This window comes from Halichoerus grypus, chromosome 7, assembly GCF_964656455.1.
Source record: "Halichoerus grypus chromosome 7, mHalGry1.hap1.1, whole genome shotgun sequence".
NCBI lineage: Eukaryota > Metazoa > Chordata > Mammalia > Carnivora > Phocidae > Halichoerus > Halichoerus grypus.
In genome coordinates, this window is record NC_135718.1 from 13,507,323 (window position 1) to 13,521,491 (window position 14,169).

The 14,169-nt window shown below is 47.3% G+C and overlaps 1 long non-coding RNA gene across 1 annotated transcript in view; it reads left to right on the forward strand.

The window, feature by feature from the left end:
* LOC118544685 (uncharacterized) overlaps positions 1 to 14,169 on the forward strand; it is a 97,392-nt gene that overhangs the window by 82,419 nt on the left and 804 nt on the right. The gene's annotated exons all lie outside the window — the stretch shown is intronic.

Consider the following 14,169-nt stretch of genomic DNA (forward strand, 5'->3'; position numbering starts at 1 on the left):
ATTCTCAGTACTTGGGGTTCTTCCTCCCATTCTTATAGTTTTCCTTTTCACAATGCTGGCTTAATCAACTCCAGATCAATGGCTGTGAAGTTGCAGCTGGAAACACCACTTCATTCAAGGTCAACCCAGTTCTACAGCTGGGTTAACTGTGGGAGGTGGGGAAGGCAGAGCATTTATCATGGAGCCCATAAAGTAAGTGTTTAGAGGCCCCATCATTGCTGGGTTGCCATCTGGGCACAACTTGAGTAGAATAACCAGATGTAAAAACAGTTCGAAATATCTCATTCTAGGACTTGAACTAGAAACTCTTTCTCTCATCCCTCCATCTGATCCCTCCTTCCACCTATCCATCCACAACAAATATTTATTGAGCACCTATTCATGGGTCTAGCCCTGGTTCAGAGGAAAACAGGCAAGGTTCTCCCTTGGAGCTTATTTTGGGGGAGTGGGGAGAGACTGAAAAGCCAAGTAGGTAAACAATTCAACAAAGACAGAAGAGGCCACCCTGCACCCACCCTCTGTGGGGTAGCCAGGACAATGCAGCCCCACTCCCACCCCCAATTTATCAGATGTTTGCTGGTTATCAGGTACCCAGTGTTAAGTGCTTAACACTGGATTCTTTTGCTGAACTCTTTTTGGAAACAGGCTTTCTACCCTCCCTCAACCCCCAGGCCCCCAGTGGGAGAGAGGAGCCCCACAAGCTTTCAGGGAAGTCCCCATATCAGAGTGAGTTCAGCAGCACTTCCCTTTGTGAGTGATGGGCAAGGCCCAGGGCTGCTTAAAGGCTCTTATTTGTAAACTGGAAAGGTTTCACAACAGCTGTTGAGCCGAAAGAAGTCAGCATGATTCGATCTTTCATAAGTTCATTTGGCAACTATTTGAAAAGACAGTGGAAGGGAACTAGAATTGACACTATCCTTAAAATTAGAGACCCAAGTTCAAATTTTCTTTCAACCACCCCTGCCTCCTTTCACAAGCCCTTTGTTTAAGGAGCCTCATTTTCCTAGTGATACCAGTATTCCACTCATGGAAATGTTATGAGAATTAAAAAAAAACAACCAATACTCAGCACATCTCTGGCATAGAGTGGAGGCCCCACAGATGGTGATTAAATCTGCCTTGTGGCAGGGAGAGCCATGGAGAGATGGGGAGGGTCTGACCTAGAGCGAGGACACTAGGGATGGGAACAATGTCTGGGAAAGACAGTGAAGGGCTAAGATTGGTGGGACTTGGCCAAGTATCCAGATAGAGCAGGAATAACCATTCATGAGGGCAAGGAACTAGGAAAAGCTTGGGAGACTTGCTGGGGGTGGTGCCGCTGATAAAGACTGGGACACCAGGGAAGCTTAGTTCGGGGGTGCCAGTGGGCCAACCAGGTAGACATCGATGGGCATCTGGCAGTTGGGGACTGTAGAAGTTATCCACATGGTGGACTCATAGAAGCAGTGGGTGTGGGTGATGTCTTGTAGGAGACATCTCCCATTTTTCACTGTCCAGTATATACAAACACACTGCTTTGAAGAACTGCTCCTCCTCCTCTCCCATCATGGGCATCTGGCAGGCCCGCCATCACTGCTTTCTGCCCCACAACATACAAGAGTAGACAGCAGGCCTGGGTCTACTCCATCCTAGCACACAGCTCCATGATTGTGCCAATGGTGAGTGTACAACCCAACATAAGGTGTTCAGAGTCCTTCTTCAGGATTTTTAATTTGGAACTGGAGAAGAGCTTTGTCTTTGAGTCCCAAGTGGGAAGAAATTGAGGGCTGCCAGGTGTCATCTTCTGTGATATGGGATGAAAGCTAATGTGCTGGAGAGAATAAGCCAAGCAGAAGCCAGCAGAATTGAGAAATCGAGAGAGGGAAAATCCTAACAGCAATGTGTTCCTGAATCCAGTCCCCAAAACCTCCAAAGCTGCTGTGTTTCCTTCACTTCTTTGAGCTACTCTAGGCATGTGAGTTGTTCAATTCCCTGTTTGTTCAACTCACCTTAAGTTGGGTTTCTGTCTCTTGCAACCCAAAGAGCCTTGGCTAACTCAGCTCTCAAAGACAGAAAGGTTACATAGCTATGACTTTTAACACTTTACTATTCATAGACCCATTTGCGAAGCTGACGAAAAGCTATGATGTGTATAAAGTGTCATCTACGGTCTTAGGGAGGGCCCATCAAAAAGCCCACCCGGGGCTGCTAGATCCCCTAGGATACAGGAAACAGCAGAGAGCCTAGGACTGAACATTGGGGTGCAGATCCTTTCAGAAGACAAGGAGAGACTAGGGCCAGAGGAGAAGAAGCAAGAGCACAGAGGGAGAAGGATAACTGAGAAGGGGCATCATGATGGAAGCCAAGGATGAGATGTCCTGAGGAGGAAGATCCCACCTGTGACCCACTGAGGGTTGAGAAGGGCTGTGGAATTTGGGGACTGCATAGTGGAAGCCTGGGGGAGCTCAGCAGGTGAAACATGGGGCAGGTCCGCGGAGGCCAGGCTGCGAGGTGTTTAAGTGTGAGTGAACCTTGAAAACATGATGCTGAGTGAAAGAAGCCACACACGAAAGGTCACATATCCTGTGATTACATTTACATGAAATGTCTAGGATGGATTAGTAAATCCATATAGAGAGAAAGTAGTTTCGTGATTGACAGAGGCTGAGGAAGGGAGGAATGGGGACTGACTGCTAATTAGTATGGCCTTCCTTTTTAGGGTGACAACAGTGTTCTGGAATTATATAGTGTTGGTGGTTGCATACCTAGTGAATACACTAAAAACTTCCAAATTGTACACTTTGTTTTTTAGAGAGCATGAGGGGTGGGGGGAGAAGGGGAAAGAGAGGGATAGAGAGAATCTTAAGGAGGCCCCACACCCAGTACAGAGCCCGACGCAGGGCTCGATCTCAGGACCCTGAGATCATGACCTGAGCAGAAACCAAGAGTCAGACATATAACCAACTGAGTCACCCAGCCACCCTAAGTTGTATGCTTTAAAAAAGTGACTATTATGGTAAGTGAATAATATATCAATTTTTTTTAAAAGGAGCAGCTGATGATGGATAGGAAGTGGTGAGAATAGACCCTCCTCTGAGGAGTTTAGCATGGAATCTAACAGGAGGACTGGGTGGCACTGGGGGCAAGTAACAGGTTCAAAAATCATTTTTTAGGATGAAAAACCCTGACCTTAGAACATGGGTGTGGAGGGTAAGATAATGGCCCCCAAAGATGTTTCTGTCCTCATCCCTGGAAACTATGAATATGCTCTCTTAATAGCAAAGGGGAATTAAGGTTGAAGACAGAATTAAGGTTGTTAGTCAGCTGACCTTAAAGTAGAGAAATTATCCTGGATTATCTGGTGGGCCCAACGTATCCCAGGGGTCTTTAAAAGTAGAAGGAAGGGGCACCTGGGTGGCTCAGTTGGTTAAGCGTTTGCCTTTGGCTCAGGTCATGATCCCGGGGTCCTGGGATCCAGCCCTACTTCGGGCTCCCTGCTCAGCCTGGAGTCGGCTTCTCCCTCTGCCTTTCCCCCTGGCTTGTGCTTTCTCTCTTGCTCACTCTCTCTCTCTCTCAAAATAAATAAAATGAAAAAAAAAAAAAAAAAGAACCAATAAAAGTAGAAGGAAGCAGACCAGTCAGTGTCACAGTGATATGAGGACTCACTGGCCATTGTTGGCTTTGATAATGAACAAAGGGAGCCATGAGCCAAGGAATGGGAGCAACTTCTAGAAACCAGAGAAGACAAGGAAATTATTCTCCCCTCCAGCAGGAAAAGCAGCCTGCTGACACCTGGACTTTGGCCCAGTGAGACCTGTGTTGGACTTCTGACCCATAGAATTCTAAGATAAATTTGTGTTGTTGTAAGCTACTAAGTTTTTGGTAATGTGTTACAATAGCCACTGGGGTATTCCAGAGGTGGGGTGACTAATAAGGAGCTGAGTAGATATGAGATGATAGTGAGGTGAGAAGTATGTTGGCCAAGAACTAACTGATGTGTGAAACCACAGACTGCCACTAAATTGACAGCAGAGCCATGGAGAAGTCAGTCTTTTTCTTTCTGGGCCTCAGTTTTCCTGTCTGTGAAATGGGAGTATTGGAGTGGATGGCCTCTGAAGGCCCTTGGAGCTCTGATAGTCTGACTCCAGAGGCCGGCCCCTGGGCTTTGCAGCTGCCGTCATTGGGGCAGCTCACACCCCGTCTCTCGGTGCTGGGTCTCATAAGGGATGCTGATCTTACCTTTGGTTTTGCACTGTGCTTTCTCAGAAAGGCCGTCCTGCGAAAAGATGGTGACAAAGGAAGTTCAGCTGCCTTCCACCAAGGCAGGAGAGTTGAGGGGACCCGGGACACAAAATATATCTCCCCAAGCCCCTGAAATGCCCCCTTTGAGTTTAGGCATGGAAAACATCCACTTGGTAGGAGCACTGCCCCTCTCTCCCCTCTCCCCATTGGCAGACCCCACGAATGAGTCTGAACCTTAGAATCCTCCTCAACACAGCGCCTCGTGTAACCACTGCCCATTGAGCAGAGGTGGCAGGGGAGGTGATAGGTCAATGGTGGTCTCGGGTTGAGGGATCGCTGATCCTTTTTGAAACCTTGGAAACCTTCTGGAATTTGGTAAGACCTTAAAATGGTTTCAAATCCTAAACAGCAAACTGCAGGGTAATGGGTTCACCAAGGTTCTGACTGAAGGTTCCTGATGGCACACAATAGAAATCCACTCTGGCCAGCTAAGGAGAGAACACCAAATCTGAAGGTATTGGGTTGTTCACAAAATCGAGTGAGAGGCAGAGAAGGGAGGGGAGACCATGGAAGTTAACGGAGAGAACACAGTCACATTCATGCCACAGAAGAGGCTTGATTGAGGCACTCTGGTTGGCACCACTGGACATTCCCCCCATGGCCTCTGCATTGGCAGCTCAGCTGCTGCCACTGTGAATAACCTCTACCTGAGCCCACGTCTTTGGATCACTCTCCAGGTTCCAAGTCCCAGGGAAGAAAGCCAGCTGCTTGAGCACAGGTTCGGGGCTGCCCCCTGGTTGGTGAGAGCAGAGGGAAGGCCTCTGCCCCATTCCACCTTCCCCAACGATCTGGGGGCCCTGCCTCCCAGCTTAACCCACACTCTGGAAGAATGCCCCTGGTACGAAGCAGTTTCACATACTAAATCTCCGTCAAAGGGTCTAAAGTCCTCTGCATTCGGATACTTGACCATGGAATGTTACTGCTAGAAAAGACGTCTGACATCAGTAGTTCAGCACTCCTGTTTCCGAAGCTCACGTGGCTGCTTAGTATCAGAGCGGGGACTAGCACATTGGCCTCCCAGGTCTTTCTGCCCCACTGCACTATGCTCCAGCCTGCAATGGGGCTACTCCAGGAGGTGGGTGTTGCCATGGGCACAGAGAGTCACAGCTCTTCCAAGATTGGATGAATTTCTTGAGGGGTCCTAACTTTCTGAGATGGGATGAGTAGCAGCTCTATATAATTTAATCTTGATACCTTTGTAAACACAGCTTGCAGACGAATACATGTCTAATTCAGGAAAACAACCCTTTGCCAGGTTCTGTAAGTTTTTTCTGAGAATATGATTGCCCCAGGGACAGGTTCCTGAACACCACAGCAAGGACCTCTGGGCAGCAGGACAACGGGGGCGGGGGGACCCTAGCGCCTGGGGTGAGAGGCAGGAGAGGAAGCGGGAGGGAACCTAGGCAGACAGGGAGGAAGCTGGAACTTCGAGTGGCTTCATTATTTTTCATCAAGTGGCAGCACTGTGTCTTGGCTGGACAGGGCAATTAACAGCTCCCCAAGCTCCTAATGAGTACTGTTCTTGAGATGTAAGCTACCCACAAAGTTTCCCAAGGGAATTAATTCCTGGAAGCTAACTTCTCAAAAGTGGCCTCCCCTGGGTGCCCCTGGTCCAGGGCTACTGGATTTGGCCAATTGGTTAGAAATGGGAATTCTGGGTCCAGAGCCACCACTGGAAATTTGTGAAGGGAGATCAGTAGCACAGCTCAGCCCTGACTCCAGCACTCATAATTGTGCTCGACAAGGACACTTACCCTGACCCTGGGACAGCCGAAGGGTCCTGCTTCCTTCAGGCCTCTTTTGAGACTGTTTTTCCACAGGGTTCTGCCATGCTTTGTACCCTAGTTCACTTGGGCATGATCACAGCCCCCAGAGGCAGGGTTTATGGTTGGCCAGGAGCTAAAGCTTTGTCCTAGAGCAGAGCCCAACCAACCAGACTCTCTCCTGGGGAATCTGAACTTGAGATTTGCAGAGAATTTGTTACTATTGGCAAGAACAGTGGAACTTGAAGCGAAGAGTCTCTGAGTCTCTGAGGAAGAGAGGAAGGCTCTTGCAGCATGGCTGCTTGAAAGAATGCAGAGAACAATGAGCCCTGTAATTTGAGGTTGTCTGAATTTGTTCCAGATCTCTGTGACCCAAAGGATCCTCATTCACACACCAAACACATGCTCACCTAGCCAAGTGGACAATGAGACATTTTTATCCAACTGACTCAAGCCTAAAGGAGTCCACTTTTGCCTCACACTGAGAAGACATGTGGGATTCAGCGAAGTTTAAAAAATGACTTCAGTCCTCACTTTAGTTTGTTAGTGAAACATGGACAGGGTTAAAATCTAGGAGCAATTGGTTCCTCAACATGGAGAAATATTCTCAGTGGAACACAATCCTCTGAAGCCCCAAGGTCTAGCCTTTAAGAGCCACTAAACAACCTTCCTTCCATCTAGAGATAATGGAAGATGGTAGGAGGCCTTTGGTTCAATGGAAAGCACTGACCAATGGTAAATTATGGAGGTTCCCAGAGCCACAGTTGTATGATCTGTAAGCTTGAGTGTGGCCTGCAAAGCATGGGCTGACCCTTGTGCCTCTCCAACCTCACAACCCACCTTCTATGAACAGCTCTAGCCATACCCAGTGCTTCCAGAGTGCTGTTTCATGCCTCCATACAAAGAGTACCTTTATCTAAAATGCCTTCCCAAGACTTGTCTGTGTAGCAAACTCCATTCCAACCTTCAATACTATAGGAACTAACATTCTTCAGGTTGTAGGATATGGAAATGGACACTGAATGATTAGAAGGCTCTGGGATGCCTTGCAGATTCAAAAAAAAAAAAAAGAGTTTACCTACCATATTTCAAAATGGACAGGGATAAGAAAGCTCGTGATTTAAGGACTGTCACTCTAAAGAAGTGGTTCTCAATTTGGAGTGATTTTGCCACCCAGGGGACATTTGACAATATCTGGAGATACTTTTGATTGTCATGACTGGGATATGGGGTGCTAGAGGCATCCACTGGATGGAGCCAGGGCTGCTGCTAACGACCCTACAATGCACAGGACAGCTCCTTTCATCCCAGCAAAAAAAATTAATCAGCCCAAAATGTCAATGGTGTCAAGATTGAGAAACCCTGCTCTAGAGGACTGCTATTACCATGATTCAGTTCCAATGATGCCCAGCCTGTAAGACTCTCCATTCTAGTGTTTAGTTTACTGTGAGATAGAACTTGATTGGCTCACCTTGAGAACTTGTCTACCCTTGGATCTATCAGCTATGGCCAGGAAAGCAGAGTCACCTAATATAGACTTGGCCACTGGGGACCCCTCTCTCTGTATTGGGAATGTTCCCAGAAAAAAAGTGACTTCTTGTAAGCTGTGCATCGCAAGAGCAATGGGACCAGAGCCCAAAAAGACATCACCCTTCTGGAAGCATTCCCACCACCTTTAAGATAGAGTTACCCATCTCCATTCTTGGCTCTCGCTTTATCTTGTGCATGCTTGGTCTTACTGAATTCTAATTAGTTTGTCCGTGTGTCCACCTCTCCTAAGAGACTTGGAATTCTCTGTGGATTGAAACTGGGCCTTCCTCATCTCTGGAAACTCCCGTGTCAATATTCTGGTTACCTGTTGCTATGTAACAAAAAACCCCAAAATTTAGTCACTTAATGACCATTTCACCTCATGATTTTGTGAGCCAAGAATTTAGGCAGGGCTCAGCTTGGTGATTCTTCTGTTGCACACAGTCTCAACTGGTGTGACTCAGGAGTATCCAGCTGGCAATTGGGCTGGTCTAGAGGGGTCCAAGATGGCTCCTTGTATAATTGGTGCCTTTGTAGGACAGCTGGAAGGAAAGCTGGGCTCAGCCAGCACCCTCTGTCTAGTGTCATGGCCTCTCCGTGTGGTCTTTCTAGAAGGATAGCCACATTTCTTTTTTTTTTTTTTTTAAGATTTTATTATTTATTTATTTTTTTTAGAGAGGGAGAACAGGGGGAGGGCCTGCGGGGGAGGGAGAGGGAGAGAATCTCAAGCAGACTCCATGCAGGGCTCGATCTCACGACCCTGAGATCATGACCTGAGCTGAAACCAAGAGTCGGCTGCTTAACCAACTGAACCACCCAGGCACCCCAGGGTAGCTACATTTCTTATGTGGCAGACCGAAGTTCTAAAAGCAAATGTTTCAAGAAGATGTAGGCTGAAACTGAATAGCTCTTGAGACCTATCATTAGAAGTCCCAGAACATCATTTCAGCTGCATCCTCTGAGCCAAGCAAGTCACCAAGAACTGCCCGGATTCAAGGGGAAGAGAAGTGGATTCCACTTCTGGATGAGGCGCAACATGCCAGAACAGAAAGGGAAGGAACTAGTGGTGGTCATCCTTACAGATAATCTACCACAGGCTAGTACAGTAATGGCTCAATAAGCATTTAATGGGTAAATTAATCAATATGAAGACAGATTTGCCCTTCTGAGTTCACACAGTTGATATAATGGTTAAATGAAAATAAAGCAAATGAAAAATGCTTTTGAAACTATCAAGTGCTATCAAGATGTAAGGGATTCCTGTTCGGAGAAATTGTGCCAAACTCACTCTACTTTTTAAATGCATGTTTGCAGGGTTCCCTCTGGGCTCTCTTCTCTTTCTTTCCAGAGATTCATGACAGACATCACTAATCAATCACTGCTCTATTCTGTTGGTGCGGAACATGGTCTCAGAATCCTTCTCCACATGACACTCATATCATCCAGTACAAATTGATCAAAATTGATGAAGGAGTTGAAACCTATTTGCTCTCTTTGTTCTTGCCTAAATTCCTATTGCTAAGCCATTCCCCCAAAACCCAGGTCCCTAGTTTCTTAAACCATATACACAAACTGCTTCCTTTTTTTTTTTTAAGAGAAAAATATAAAGTTTAAACCGTGAGGAAGATGAAATGACCGACACCGTCACCCTCCAAAATTGGATTTATAATGGAAACACAAACTGATTCTGGTACTGAGCTATGCCATTACAAATTATTTTGAAGAAATAACTGTATACAAGAATAGTCATATGACATCTCATAAAGGAGAAAATCTGTTTACCTCGACATATTTTCCTCTGTAAAAACTCCATTTCAAGGTGAGGCAAGCCAAAACTTGTCTATCTGGATGAACGCAATCCGCGCTGGCTGGCCACCATCTGCTTCCATGCTCCTCACCCACCCACAGATTCCCCTAACACCCACCCTGCTGACTACTCAGCTTTTTAGAGAATTTGGAAAATACATTTTGACGGTTCATCTAAAGCCCTTAAGGGAAGACCGAGAAAACACCACCACACAACCTCGAGTTCTAGAATGACTTTCTGCCATCTGATTGTTGAAGATACAAGGTCATACCTTCGACAGGGCGCATGGCCCTGAAAACTATTTCTCTTCCTTTCTCAGCCTCTAGGCTCCCGCCACTGTCCTCAGGCAAGAAAACAAGCTGAAGATGACTAAGAGAAGTTGGGGGGCCACCAATGCAGCTCAAGGCTCTGAGCCCATTTACTTACCTATATGATAGGAATAATAAGAGTGGCCTTGGGGCACCTGGGTGGCTCAGTCGGTTGAGCGGCTGCCTTCGGCTCAGGTCATGATCCCAGGGTCCTGGGATCGAGCCCCGCATCGGGCTCCCTGCTCAGCGGGGAGCCTGCTTCTCCCTCTCCCTCTGCCTGCCTGTCTGCCTACTTGTGCATTCTCTCTCTGTCAAATAAATAAAGAAAATCTTTAAAAAAAAAAAAAGTGGCCTTGAGGGAGCTGGACAGTTCAAAGGCAGTGTGGGGTGGGAAACTAGGGGCTCTCTTTTCACAACTGTGCCAGGAACCACCAGCAAAATATGGAAAGGAACAATCACAGTTAGCTTTCCAAATGTCAGCTTCACAGCTTCCTCAAATGTGGAAAATTCCAGGCTATGTAGCAACCCTTCCCCACCTGGCAGGAATCAGGCCCTCCTGACTGGGGCATTGCTTCGTGGAGCTGTGTTCCATACTGCCTGCTTAGAAACAGCCCACCAGCTCCCGCAGCAAGTGTTTACAAGCAAGGCTATGAAGTAGGTATTATTGTTCTCATGTGACAGATGAGCAAACGGGGGCACAGAGTGGTTAAGTAGCTCACCCGGTATGTCCCAGCTAGCAAATGGCAGAATCCGGCTCCAGTAGATTAAACTCTAGGCTCTGCTACCTTTCCAGAAGATGCAGATGGCTGGAAAGAAGATGGGGCCAAGCGGGTCAGCTGGAAAGAGTTTCTTCCCCCACTGCTTCTTATGCCTTGCAAGTAGCATTTTCAGCTTTATTCCATAAGGAAAATAAACAAACCAGAGCTGCCTGTAAAAACATGGGCAAATCTCATGTCTGATGTCAAGCATTGTGTTGAGTAAAAAAATCAGAAGGATGATACGCTATGATGTCATTTACATAAAGTTTTAAAACATACAGAAGACGAGATATTATCTGGAGATGAGATATTTTCTGGAGATTCATACATATACAGCAACAGCACCAAGACGTTCCTTGGGATGATAAACATAGCTATCAAGGTTCACCTTGGGGACAGGTGCATACCGGGGAGGGGTACACAATAGTCTTCACATATATCTGTAATTTTGAAAATCAAGTTCGATGGTGGGAACATGAATGTTCAGTAAACCTCTGTGCCTTTCTGGATGTCTGAAATATTCCCTGATTAAAAAAAAAAACAATTTTCTACCTTAGAATACTGACCTCTCAATGCGGACATCCAGTTCATTTGTTGCCTCTTAGTTTATATCTGCCTCCACCTCTTTAAGTCAATCGATTATCAGATGGCTTTGAGCACCTTCTGATAATACCATTATAGTACCAATGGCTCACATTTGGGGGAGCTTAGTATGAACCAACACTGAAATACTTTACAAACACCAACTCACTTGGATTCACAATAACTCTAAAGGTGGGACTGTTATTATCATTATAACCATTTCACAGATGAGGAAACTCCGGTTTAAAGGGAGCTGGGGACTTTCTCTGGCTCCTCAGCTAGTATGTGGCAGAGCTGGGATTTGAGTCCGTTTCTGTCTGACCACAGGGCCTGACTTCGAGCAAAAGTCAGGTGCCAGGAGAGGGGCGAAGCAAGCAGGAAGGATGACATGGCCCCGACCTCAAGGGGCCTCTGCTCCATCATGGATGCCCTGTGCCCTCCTTCCTCCAGCTGCTGGTAGTACCACCAGCTGCAGCTGTCGGCTGAGTGCCTCTCCAGGACTTGCCCTTGACTGGGCAAAGTCCAACATCGTGCCCTGTTCCTGGAGCAGCAGCTTCTGATGACTGTTGACCTGGGATTATGAAGGCCAGCCTTTGGCCCGCTCAGAGGGCCCTCCCAGGTTAGAGCTCCTGGGGGTGAGGACCTTGGCTGTGATCGCTCTGCAGCTCCCCTTCTCCCTCTGCCCCTCCTGCAGCCATCGCTCTCCCATGAGGTTAACCCCAAGAGCATCCCCCAGTAAAATTCTTGCTCACCGATCTCCATCTCAGAGCCTGCTTCCCAGGGAACCGGCCTGCTGCAGGCCCATCGGGAAGGAAGGCTCTCACGGGGCGCTGGAACAATCCCATGCTACGCTGTGACTATCCCAGGGAGAGGTCAGGAATGCCCGCAGAGTTACAGACAACTTCCTGCAGGAGGTGGGGACCAAGCTGAACCTTGAAAGACAGGGAGAATTAGATTATTATTTGACCATCAAAAGGAATGAAGTACTGATGCACACTATGACATGGATGAACCTTGAAAATATTCTGCTAAGTGAAAGAAGCCAGACACAAAAACCACATGTGGGATTCTGTTCATGTGAAGAGAACAGGGAAATCTATACAGAAAGAAAGTAGATTACTGATTTCTTAGGTCTGGTAGCAGGGAGCCAGGGGATTGGGAGGTGAGAGCTAAAAGACATGGGTCTTCTTTTTGAGGTGAGGAAAATGTTCTAAAATTAACTGTGAAAAGGTTGCACGTATCTGTGAATATACTAAAAACCATTGAATCTTACACTTTAAAGAGATGATTTGTGTGGTGTGTGAATTGTATCTCAATAAAGCTGTTTAAAAAAAAAAAAAGACAGAGGAGGGGCGCCTGGGTGGTTCAGTGGGTTAAGTGTCTGACTCTTGATTTCGGCTCAGGTCATGATCTCAGTGTCATGAGATCAACCCTGCGTCGGGCTCCGTGCTCAGCGGAGAGTCTGCTTGGGATTCTCTCTCTCTCTCCCCCTAGGGCCCCCCCCGAAAGAAGACAATGTGGATAGATTGACAGGAGGGTGAGAGAACTGCAGATGGGCAAAAACATAAGCAAAAGCCTGGCAACCTGAGTGTGTGGGTGTGTGCGCGTGCACGCATGTGGGTGTGTACAGGTGAGAGGGAAGTAGAAAACCACAAAGATGATGGGGAGGCTTTGGTCATGTAGGGAAGGCCTGAGGCCCACACAGGAAGAAGTTTGTCCCAGAAGATCTGGGAGTAGTGGGATGAAAATGTGCTTTAGGCTGATCAGTCTGTGCAGCGGGTATACTGGGAGCCAAGAGACCAGTCAGGGGACTCTTGAGGCGATCCAGTATGTGGGCTGGGGGACAGTGTCTTTATTACTTGGTTTAGCATACACATGTACATGCACACACGTGTGCGCACACAGGCACATGGATGCACGCACACACACACACACACACACTAGAGTTACATGTCCTTTTGTGTCTTTCTCAACTCATTGGGCTCATTATCTCTCCTACCAGTCCACCCATGCCACACACTGAACACTCCACCACATCAATAGCCACCGTAGTTGCCTTCCCATAAAATCCTCTCTGCCAGGTTCTAAAGTTTCCTTTGAGATGGCGGTGAACTTACAACAGTGTGCAGCCTCCCTATAAATCTTGTCACTTACCTCCACGATGCTTTCTCACCTCCTAAAATCAAAGCTATAATTTGGGCAGGGATTTTTATTTGGTTAAAGATAAAAGCAATCTTGCCCTTCCCCCAGGACCACTCCCATCTGGCATCTGGGACTTCATTAAATCACTCTTCCAAGGGTGAACTGAGTCGGCCCACCTCACTTGTCATCATGAATGAGGTGAGCCAAATGTGACTACTCGGGCCATGCCCCCAACTCAGCTTCCTTTAGAAACATAGAACAATAGAGGTGGATGGACTCGAAAGGTCGTCCAGCCCCACTTGGCCATCTGACAGGTGATGACACTGGGGCCCTCCACCTATCACTAACTGGAGGAGGCAGAGGGGCTTCCCATCCCTCTGAGTTTCACCATTGAACCAGTCCAACCTGGCCTTCAACCCCTGACATGTGGAGAACAGAAGTCAGCGTGTCTTCTTCCACTCCCCAGGATGGTGGGCAAGAATTCCTGAAGAGGCTTTTCTCCTGGGTGTTCGTTCTTTCTGAGAACACAGAACTTCCCATATAGACAGTGTGAAAGTCCCTGTGCTCACCCAGCAGCCATTGGGATCTGGGTCAAATGTCAGCTGAAGACCCCAGCAAATCAGTCCCTCCCTAAAACCAAAGTCCAGGCCTCTGGTTTCTTATGGTATAACATCAACCTCACCAGCCTTGGGACACAAAAGTGGTAATAGGCGTACATACCCAGTGTCACTGCTCAGGCACCTTTCAGCTTGGAAAGTGTACATGGGGCTCCTGGGTGGCACAGGTGGTTAAGCGTCTGACTCTTGATTTCGGCTCAGGTCATGATCTCAGGGTCATGAGACCAAGCCCTGCATCAGCTTTGTGCCTGGCGTAGAGCCTGTTTAAGATTCTCTCTCTCCCTCTCCCTCTGCCCCTCCCCTGCCCTGCTCACATACATGCTCTCTCTATCTAAAAAAAAAAAAAAAAAGGAAGGAAGGAAAAGAAAAAAAAATAAAGTC